Source organism: Buteo buteo, chromosome 6 (assembly GCF_964188355.1).
Source record: "Buteo buteo chromosome 6, bButBut1.hap1.1, whole genome shotgun sequence".
NCBI classification, from domain to species: Eukaryota; Metazoa; Chordata; class Aves; order Accipitriformes; family Accipitridae; genus Buteo; species Buteo buteo.
Window position 1 is genome coordinate 10,758,985 of NC_134176.1, and position 11,512 is coordinate 10,770,496.

Genomic DNA, 11,512 nt, shown 5'->3' on the forward strand with positions numbered 1-11,512 from the left:
GGCCTGAATGGAGCAAATCACAAATAAACACCTACGTATTTATGTGCGTAAACATGAAGTTGAGGCTGTTCTTTTTATAACGATTGCTGCATTTCCATGATCATGTTGATCTCCTTTCCAGAAGCCACTCCCAATCTCAAAAATCTTGCAAGTGGGATTGCTTTTAATCCTTCTCCCATTCAAAATATATGGGTAAGGCCATCAGAAAATGATATAGATGTAGTGGGATCACATATATCTCCCTCCAGTACAGTTATGGCCTCACTTTATATGTTTTACAAATTAGATCCATTATTATAGTAATAAAGTGGGATTTTAATATTAGACATTTCTACAGATATTATAATAAGATTATTGATGGGAAGAGAGGTGATTTACTGTTCAAGAGGCTTTAACAGCCCCTTGTCAAATGCTGAAGGCTGGTCGTCATCAAATATACAATTTCCGGTCAGAAATACCTGCCGTGACTGCTGAAATATGGTGGTTTACTGTCTCTACAAGCACAAGCTTGAGCTTTTTTTGCCGCTCTTTTCCTGGAGCTATTTATTTGCTGTGACATGGCTAAAGTACTCCAGTTTTGTGTTATTTTCCAGGTGGTTGGATGGATTCTTCCATGGCATGCCAGACTGGCCCTCGTTTAGCACCTCCCCAGTGGAGTGAGGGTTGCAAGATGTTTGCATTGGCACTAAGAACCAGAGGGCACAGCAGCTCTGTGGGCTTCACGGTCTTAATCTTCCTTTCAGGGATCTGGGGAGTGGATGAGTAGGTGGGAAAAGTGGGCCAGCACAGCAGGGGAGGCATCTGTGGCTGACGGGGGGTCAGCAGCCCCCTGGAGCCTTGCTGCCCTCCCGCAGCTCAGCCCCTGCATGGGTCTGCAGTGCTTGCAGGGGCTGCTGTCCTCAAGCCCTTCCCTTTCCAGTGGTGAAAGCAGTGTCAACATAGAGAAGAACTGATTTTGCTGGCCTGGGGCTCTTCACTGAACGCACCGTATCTAAAAGCCACCTGGAAAGAGTTACCTTACCTTCTCTTTCCTGTACATTGGGGTGATGGAGGGCTTTTCCTCATGCTGCAACCGGCTCACAGCTGCAGGACTTGTGAAACGCTCTCAAAATCCCCTCTCTGGTGTATCCTGCAAGTGTTTCACAGCAGTTATTTTGGGATACCTAAGCTGAGCTTTTGGTCGGGAAAAGTAATTCTTCAAAATTTTGTTCATAGTAGATCCTAGACAGAAAGGTGACAAAGCCTTCCAAACTGTGGTCCCTAGCTTCTCCTCTGGTTCCTCCTTCCTCCTATTGTGATAAACACTTGCTATTAATTAATATAAGAAGGAATTCACCTGCCTACTTTGACCAGCAAAACTGATGGAGGTGGGAAGAGGGAAGCCATCATCCAGCTTTGACTTTCTCCATGTGAATTTTCTCATTTATTTTTGCTAGTGTCATCCAGCAAGGCATGTAAGAGGGCTTGTGCAGCCTCTTACTCCTGCAGAGAGAGTGACAGTGGGCTCGTGAGCTTTTAGACCTGAATGAAAAACCTCGTTCCTGTCTTTTTCACTGAATCTGGTTTTGTTGAAGGAAAGGTCTCACATTTTTTCTAACACTTTGCTGGAAACTTTTTGGTATTTTCTTTAAAAAAACCCTGCAGAAAAGTCCGGGGGGGTTGTTGTTTTCAAGAAATGGACATATGGAGACAACATTTATCATTTTCAATGCCAGAAACCATTTCTTTTCAGGTCTAGATTCCCCTTAGATGTTAATTTTATTGAAAAATAATTGGGCAGCTTAGAAATGTTTTCATGAAAGATTGCTATCCAAATGTTAGGAATGATCATTTCATAGTGTCATTCTCACTTTTATCCCACAGTATGTTAATTATATTGATAGAAATGTTGTAAATGCTTGAATAGTTAGTAGTTACCTGGGCACTCCAGTTCCAGTGGATAAAAATGTCAGGAGTCCAAATCTCATAGCAGGGACAGATCCATTCCTACTAAGTGGTTTTGATTGCAGTTTAACAACCTAATATTGGATATACATGAGGAATAAAACACAGTTTAATGCAAGAAGTGAAAGATTCCAGGAAAATAATTTCACTAGCCTCTGAAATCACTGGTAATAAATAATAGTTAAAATAGTGGGATAATTTCTGCTTTGGAAGATGGAAGAATTTCCTTTAACATTGCCCTTCTTTTAAAGTAATTTTTCTTCTAAGCTTTGATCTCATTTCATGCAACATATGTCAGAAGCAAAGCTGGACAAAGAATTAGTAAATTAATTATTTAGCTGATGAGCGTCACCTCTATTTCTTTCAGCTAATTGTTCACAAATAGATAGTGACTTTTGTGAATGTATTCATTATTCAGATTTATTCAGTGGATAATTGCTGGGAGTAATTCTTTGTCTGTAGATTGCTTGGAAGCATTTTGCTGTGAACATTTAATAGTAAAAATCTATCCAGGCTTTCAATACAAGACAAACTAAAAATATCTGTAACTGCTGATGGAGTCCTTAAACACGAACAATATACTGCAGTCTTAATGAGCAACGCCAGCGTTTTCAGGAAGAACTCCACTACTTCCCATGGTACATAGGAGGGAAAGCAAAGACATCTCAACTGTCTGTGTAGTGCCAACTTTGAATGGTGCACATTGTATATGCAAATAAGTTTTTACAAGAAAAGGGCTGCTTAAGTGTTTGCTCAGCAGAAAAACAAAACAAGCCTGAACAGAACATGATTGACTTCCCAGTGAATAAATATGAACAGTCCACACAAAGAAACTAACTGCACAGCCAGTATTTCCCTGCAATACCCCGATGGAAGATGTCTAGGAAATAAACATAACATGATAAAACAATTTTACACTCAGAGGATAGCTGTGTAACCATATGAACTCTTTTTCCATTTCCTTCTGCGGGAATAAATATTCTAGACAAGCAAAGTACTTTGTAAATGATGCCTTTGTGGGGATTCGTCTGGCCTGGTTCAATTATTTTGAAACCTAGCAATTTTCTCATATCATTGAATCTGGTTTTATTGCAAATAGGGTCATAGAAATAGTCACTCATTGCAATAATGGACTTAGTTTATCTTAACTATTAACACTTCCAGTAGGTTTACACACACGTATATATTCAATATTTATGGATATGCACAGTGCATATATATTAATAATGAAGCAACTTTATCTCCAACAATCTGAAAACAAAATCACGTAATACCATACAGTGCAGGGTGCAGTGGTAACTGGAAGCAGCATATCAGGATAACAGAACAGAAAAGGAATAAATAAATTAGAAGGGAGCCTTCCATATCTTCTTCAACTTCCAGAGTGTCAGTTGAGCCTTTGTTCAATATTCCACCTTTTGTGGTTCTGTGTGCTCTTGATTAATAATTTACAGATGCACCTTTTGGCAGTAAGGTAAGTTTTGTGTTTGCCAAGAGTGATTTTCCACCAGTCTAGGAATACATCAGGAAATAAAAAGGCAAATTGCCCCACAGAGTATAATTAGCTGTGTGCCTTCTTCCTTTTTCTGCCTCTGGAGAAACAGATTTACTGCTGAATGGTGTGGGACACCCATGAGGTGTCATACAGCACCATTTCTGCTCCTCAGACCTTCCAGGGAGGAAAGCACTGTATAAATCCCAACCTCAAGACAAAAATCAGCCCTTTGGACTGTGCGTTTCCATGTGTATTCCACAACCAGAAGGGTCATGGTTAATGTCTCGTCTGATGGTCACTCCAAAATGGGGCGTTTTTGTGGAGTTGGGGAAAAAAAGATCAACAACAAAGCATGATGGAGACAGAGCAATGAAGGGGAAGATGGCCTGATAACACTTGGTGTGTGTAGCCAGCTAGGCTGAAGGCAATCAATTTTCCTTGCGGTGTATTCATTGATTCCTATGATGCCCAGAGATCTGTGTACCCAGGTGCATTTGTCCCTAAGGAAGGGCAGCGTGGTCAGTAGAAAGCACAACACTGACAGTCCCTATGGTGCTCCATGAAGGATCCACAAAGGTCCTGTCCTCCCAGTGAGACTTCTCTTTGCCCTTTAGGTATTACTACCCTGTGCCGGAAATGTTCGTGATCACACAGATCTACAAGCTCCCTTTTGATGCAGGTAGGCAGACCTGAGGCCATTCATCCAGGAACTGCAGGCCTGGATTGTTACTCTTTGCAAAAATTAGATTAGGCATGGTAATACCACATGCAGCCATCTGATCCAGCGCAACGGAATTCATTTCTGAAGGCAGAGCCCTGGCTTCATTTGTGGATTTAGCAGGTCCTTCTGAGCAATGATTGCCTTCCTGGAGCTGTGGCACCAGTTTCAAATCCACAGCATAAAGGAGTTTGTACTGGTTTTGAACTGAGCTCTTTCCTAAGGGAAAGACACGAGCATTGAGCAGAACGTGTAGTAGGGTTTTGCATTATGGTGAGAATGTCCCCGCTGCAGGGCACAGTGATTTGTGCTCTACTAGGACTGGCTAGAAATGATTTAACTCTGTTGAGGAACCTGGTCTCAATTCATCTCTGGCATGAATTCATTGACATATAAAAGGCACGGATCTGTCTCCATTTCTTAAAATTGCCTCTCTTAGTCATGCGTCTTTCCGGGTAGATGTTACAAATAACCCCAGAGTACTTGTGATGATATATAGTAAACATAGAGAGAATTTCTGGCTGCTGAAATGAACTTTCTAAATAATTACAGAATGATTCCACATCCTTTTCATAATTAGACTCCTGAGATTACAGCCAAGATATTATTTGTGATTCAACATGCATTTTTATTTTGGAAATGTCCCATAAGCCATTAGGTTTATTCCACCTGAGGTTTTCTAATTCGTTCTGTTCATCCTGCCACTGGGATCTTAAATGTAAAGCATGTATTGATTGAATAAGAGTTACCAAGTAACCATATGCTAATAACTGTTGTTGGCTCACTGATTCCACATCAGCCAGTCCTGTTGATGTGGGATGTAGGAGATGGACAGGGCTGGAGTGAGTAAGGTCATTCTGAGTCAGCTTTTGCCACACGTTTATTGTATTTTAGGAACAAAAAGGAGCAGAACTGGAACCTCTGCTTAAAGCACCTGGGCTGCTGTTGATGGCAGGACCGCCATTAGCCATGCAATGAATGAGAAAGATGAACCCACTGCAGCAGGAGGATGGCTGAGCTGGCATAAAACACAAAGGGAGGCAAAAAAAAGACATGAAAAGAAAACCCCCTAGAAACGGCAAAAGCAGAATTATCTTCAGGGGTTCTGTTTTAGCAGTAATCATTTTGTGCTCTCTGTTGTGTTGATTGGGGCTTTCTGTAACAATTCCCCATTTTCCCAGGAGAGTTTTGGCCTGAGGAGAATTCAGGCTAGGATGACTGCAGGGTATAGCCTAAAAGGGGGATTAGTGGTCTTGTCTAAATCCCAGATATCAAAAGGCTTCTGTTGACTTCTGGAAGCCACTCTCTGTCCTTAATGGATTTTAGAAACCTGGTAGCCATTAATGCCAAAGTGGTGCTGAGAAGGGCGTCAAGTGGGACTGCCAGCAATGGGAAGGGAAGAGGCCAAGGGAATCGTAAAGCACCTAGGTGCAGGCATCGCTACATACGATGCTTTGAAGGTACTGATGTAAATGCTCTTGAGCTCCATTTACAGTGTCACCTTGGAAGGGGATTAGATTAGATTAATGACATGAAAGAACAGAAAAATGGAGAAAAGAGCAGATCGAAGCATAAGAAAAGCCCAAATGAGTAAAATATGCATGAATTGGAAAGCGTTTGGATGGTGATATTGGATGATGAAGAATATAAAAAGCAAGTGGCAAATCCCTCTGTCATTGGCAGTCATTTTACATTAATGATAAGTCTACTAATGCCGATATTTGTTCTGGATTTAATTTCTTGTAATTAATATGTAAGTCTTTCTCCTCCACCTCTCCAAGCCCTGGAGGCTGGTGTTTTCAGAATAAAACAAGTAGGTTTAACAAAGAGTAATTGGTACAATTTCCAAAACTGGCCAAGTGCTTCTGGAGCCTATATTCAATTGCATCTCTATTTAAGCTGAGGCAAGGAAGCTAAGCAAAGGAAAATTCAGGCAGCACATCAAAGAATGCTTGTGGACACCAGGGCATACAGATAAGTCAGGTTGAAAGCCAGTTATGTTTTGCACAGACAAGCTAAAGATTTAAGTTGTGGTTTTGTTCCAAAGCAGAGCATCCTTTGGCATGCCTGCAGGAGTGTTGGAAGGTCCTGCTCATGCCAAGACAATTTGTGTCTTACAATGGGGTAGCTGAGAGCAGGATGGACATTTACTGGAGAGTGTGGAACCGAGGTCCAACTCTGATCCCTGGCAGGTTTGGATCAGATCCTTAAAATGCTGCCTAGGAGGCAGCTTGTTACTAGCTGCCTTGTAACAGTTACAGACGTCTTTCTTTTTTCGCCCTTCTCTCTCCTTCATTCTTATCAGAAATTTGGTCCCGGACCAGGAAACCTCTCAGCTTAAATTAATATGTTGGTCAGAATCATCTCTGCTTAAACAAATGCACTTTTTCTGATGTGGAGCATTTTCATCAGCATATTTTTCATCATCTCAAATGTATGAGCCTTTCAATCAGTTTCCTCAATGAAACAACGGAAATTACTTTGCCTTTTCTTTTAAAGCTAGACAAATGCAAAGGCAAGAAATAAGTTTCACAGGACAGCTATGGAGATGTTGAATTAATAGTGTCTGAAGGGAGGAAAACTGAAACTGAGCTTTTGGTCTATCCTACGATTCTGGTTATGTGGCTGTTCCCTGACAGAGGCAAAACTTCTCTGTACAGAGAGCTGGTTCAGTGTCTTGCATTCTCTCTTTCATGCATTATATCTGCTCTAGCAAGCATTTCTGGGAGAAGTATCAAGACTGGAGCGCTCTTATGCTCTCTACCTAGTGTTAGCATTTCTCCCTGTGGATTGGAGAGCTGGAAAAAATTAGATCCCTTTTGGAGCATCCTGGGCCAAAAGGCTCTTTCCAACTCTATAGTGAAGATGATGGAAAAGCAAGGTCACCACTTGCCCTTCGGACAAGAAGATGTCTCCTGCTTCTGTGACTCCCTTGAGGATGTAGAACTGAAACACCAATTCCTGACACTCCTGGTTTTGGCAAGCTTTGTCACTTGCTGCATGGATAGTGCCAGAGCTGGGAAGTAGCGTCAACTTCTTTGATGGACATATTTGACGGTCCAAATCAAAAAGTTATTAGCAAGGGATGTTATAAGACTTCTTTACAGAAAAGTTGCCTTCTGCTTGACTGACATTTTCTTTACAAGTCTTTTTTTTTGTGCAACATTTCTAAAAGAAAGTAAAAGGACACCTGTTTTTTCCCCACTCCACAATCAGGGATGCTGCTGACTCCAGTGAAGAGTTCCACATGTGGAACCCCGGCAGGATTTCACCTTTGTTACTCACATCTGTAGACCTGATAGATCTCCATTAAAAGAGCAAAACTTATCTCTGTTAGGGCACTTTGGGTGAAGCTGCCTTTCTACTTACACCCCTGAAAGAATATTGCAGTGAATGGAAGTTTGTTAGGGCATGTGTAATGGCATTTGCTCTTTGGTTAAGTGAAGTAATATGAAATACAAAGACTGGGGCAAAGTACTGTTGATCCCAAAACACAAATATCAAGTTTCTTGTCTGACCAGAGCAATAATTTCTATTTTTCTCTGGTCAAAGTAATGTTACTAGGAGGGGCACAGTCTGACTGTGAGGTTGGCACTCTGCTCTCTTGAGCTATGGCTCTGTTGGCTTCTGCCAAAAGGCCAAGTAATTTCATCTGTCACATTCCAACTGCCTGGTCTGCTATCACTAGCTTATTATAACTGGTGAATTTCCAACATTTTGGCACTTCCAATGCACTGGCACACAGTGTAAACTTCTGAATAATATACTCTGCTTGCAGTACATGAGTGAAGGAAGTATCTGTCTGCTTCACACTTCCTTCTCTTTAAATGAATTTTTCTCACAACCATTCATCTCTGCACAACGACACCTGCTTCCCATTTCTAAGACTGGTAGCCAGCCTGCTCCTCACCTGCTCCTCCAGCCTGGGTTCTTCCGGGCTGTGCTGGGTGACTTTACCTGGCATTTGTCACGGTGGCAGCAAACGCTGCAGCCTGCTAACAGAGAGTGATGGGTGATCCAGGTGTTGGGTGCCTCTCCTGTTTCAGATAGGTGGGCGTATTGAGAAACACACGCTTTCCTGAAGCCTGCAATTTTTCCTTGGATGCAAAATATGTCCCTCCACTAAAGCAGGTACAAAAAGCATATCTGAGACTAGAAGAGGAGAGGATTTCCTCAAACTAACCCATAGGAAGGGGCATACTGGAGCCACCACTGCCATGTCTTTCAGGAGGACCTGGTGTGAACCAGCATCCTGTGCTGGAGAAGGAGACCAAGTAAGTGCCAGGCTAATCAAGGCTGGTGGGTTTGCGTGGCCATGATCCACTCTCTGTTCTGTGTTCCCCATTGCTATTTCAGAAAGGACACCTTCAGCTCCTTTGCCTTTACCAAATAGAAATCAAACACAAGGCAGCAAAATGGCACCGCTTCCTTTTTTCTGGGGATGTGCAACATAAATAAACAATACAGAGAAGGAAAAAGAAAGGGAATGTGGAGAATATGGACCAGGTGGCACTGGTGGTTGTCATCTTTACTTGGTGGTTCAGAGTTGGATTTTGGGGCAGCGTGTAGTGGTGGAAATGGGCTGGCCCTGGACGGGAGAAGCTAGCACTCCAGTGTACCAAGCAGTCCTCAGTCCATTGAGCCATCTGTTTACACAGGAATCTCTTTTAGAAAACCAAGGCTGGAGGTATCTTGGGGATGAATTCCTCCAAACCTTGGCTCTGTCCAACAGTCCATGCAATAGTAGCTCTGGCCCTGGGCATGTGCGACTAAACCTCTCCTATCTGAAATCTTTGCTTTGTTTGCTCCCCAAAAAGCAAAGTAGCTGCTCCAGGATGCATATCTAGAACTTTGTAAATTCAGATACTTGCCAAAACCTTTTATTACAAAACAGTCCTGTCTGAATAATGACCCATTCACTCTAGGTGCTTTATATGAGCAAAATGGATGTTAATTCCTGGGATTGGGAATGGCACTAGGAAGAGAACATAGAGCTTTCCTGATCCACACAACATTAGGCAGGTCAGACCTCCTTTCTGGAGGTAGATTGGGTTGTTTGGGATCTGAAATGTTGCTTACCTTGTTTTCAACATTAATGGCAAAACAGGCTCTAAAGAAACAGATCGTCATATTGCTTTTATACTGATGAAATTCTAAAAAGTCTGCTAAGAGATTTTATTGCAGCTCCTAATAATGGTTATTATTGATCATAAATAATATGCTCATTTTCATAAGTCTTGTTTCAGACCAGGGCTGTATAAGAGCCATAGATACTGGTAAAGAGACTGCTCCTGCCCTGAAGCCTGTATAAACTGAAGGAGCAATGCCAGTTTACACCAGACTAAAGATTTGGCCCACAGTTTCCAGAGAGGTTGAATATACAACATAAGGGAAAAGAAGCCAAGAAGCCGCAGTGTTTTGACAGAAGCAGGTTAAGCAGTTTATGATAAAGGCTCTCTCCACACTGGCCTATACAGGCAAAACCACAAAATGTTTTTAGACGTACCTGTTGGTCACGATGAAAAACGTAGGCAGCATCTCAGGCTGACATATCTAGCTTGGGAGGCCTGCTCAGAAAAATCCTTCATCAGAGCAGCAGCTGTCTCCTTCCCCCGAGCAAATTCCTTTAAAGCTGTCAAAGATGCTGTAATCAGACTAGGTCATCAAAACCAGTCCTCCTGAGGACTGGAAATAAGATCCAGAGATGAGCATTCAGCTACATGGGCAAGGTCTAAAACACTAAAGTTTCCATTGAAATTAAATGAAGGGACTGTAATTGCTGTGAAAGAAAAGCTAAGCAATCATTGGGAGAGCCCGAAAGCTTTCAAACTACCTCCTGAATTGATGCTGGCTGTAAAGCAGGGATCTATGTACTGCATAACAGAATCTGATAACAGAGCAAAGCTTTTACCGGGAAACCAACTTAGATAACTACTGGAGCATTTGCCTGTGTGGCTCCTGGAGCTAAAGCAAATTTTAATCGAGTTTTCACCACACAGTTGAGTAGTTTTATTACCAGGTTAAATAAAAAAGGTTAATAAAGTAATAAAAATGGATTCTTTGTCTTCTTGATTTCAAAACATGAAGCTGTGGTCAATATGTTTAATAATTTGTAAATAGAGTGGAACAAAGCACAATAGCCATGGTGACTACTGAGGGGATTGCTGTGCATTTGCACCCTCTCTTGTACTTGTGCTTGCATCAGCAGTTTTGCAGTTTCCATAAATCATTTGTCAGTAAGGAAGAGAAAATGGACCAAGTTCCTCTCTGGTGCAATGTTTACTGCTGTTATTGGAGTTACATCTGGGATAAATTTGGCCGGGATTTGACTAAATCCATTCTTGGATAAAATTAAAAGGTATCAGTGTATTTTATTTTAGCTGTATTTACAGTATATTGTTTACAGTGTCTCTGATTTTAGGTGAGTGATCCCTGCTTGAGGAATAGTATTAGAGTAAATAATGTTCCTAATGCTTCTCCAGTGCGCTGGCATTCCACCAGATACTGGTTCCCAGATCTTTCCTATTGCTCAATTTTTTTGAGAAAAGAAATCATCGCAGTGCATGGTGCAAATGTTTGCATAACTACGGAAAAAAATGAGGAATAAACACCCTCTCTCCTAGGCGAGAATAGCTGGGGAAAGTCACTGACTGATCAGACACTTGATGTGCTGATGGTCTAGCCAGCCCTTTGGTACCACTGGGCTTACAGCTGCCCAGGATGCTGCTGCGATGGGCACAGGCGAGGGGAGGACACCTGAACTGCAAACAGCAGCCAGTATTTAAGGGGAGGAATCTCTGGGGGGGGAGGGAAAGAAAGAAAATGAAGGTAATAGGCTCCACTGAGCTTCTGAAAAAAAGATCGTTGGAGGAGAGGTTGCTGAAGCACAGGAGAGGTGGAGGTGTGTTATGGGGGCATGGGGATCTCTAAAGCAGTAAGGGACACCCCAGTAAGGGAGACCCCAGTAAGGGAGACCCCAGACCCCAGTAAGGGGAAAGCTGGTGCAGGCAAGGAGCGGGCAGCAGTCCCAGGAGGTGGATCATTAGTGATATCGAGGAATCCATTTCCCATTTCTGATTGCTGTGTTCATCAAAGTCTCCGAGGGTGTTTCACCCAACTGGGTCTGTGCTGCTTTTCCCATCTATCGGAAGGGGAAACTGAGGCACCGGGTTGCAAAGTGACTCGCCCAAGGCCACTCAGTGAGCCAGCAGCAGAGCTGAGTGCTGGGGTCAACTGATTGCTCAACCCACCTCCTACAAAATCCCCTGCTACCAGGGGCAGGTGACTGCTCTGAGATGCTTCAACCAAAGGCTTCTGCAGGCTGTGAAGCTCACAACTATCCAGGGAGAGTACCT

At 42.5% G+C, this 11,512-nt stretch overlaps 1 long non-coding RNA gene across 1 annotated transcript; it reads right to left on the reverse strand.

The window, feature by feature from the left end:
* Window positions 1-1,032: 1,032 nt before the first annotated feature.
* Window positions 1,033-9,776, reverse strand: LOC142032412 (uncharacterized). Its single transcript, XR_012650821.1, has 3 exons — window positions 9,664-9,776; window positions 1,918-2,018; window positions 1,033-1,129 (listed from the first exon to the last, which is right to left on the reverse strand). It is a non-coding gene; the product is annotated as an uncharacterized LOC142032412 (long non-coding RNA).
* Between the last annotated feature and the right edge of the window lie 1,736 nt (window positions 9,777-11,512).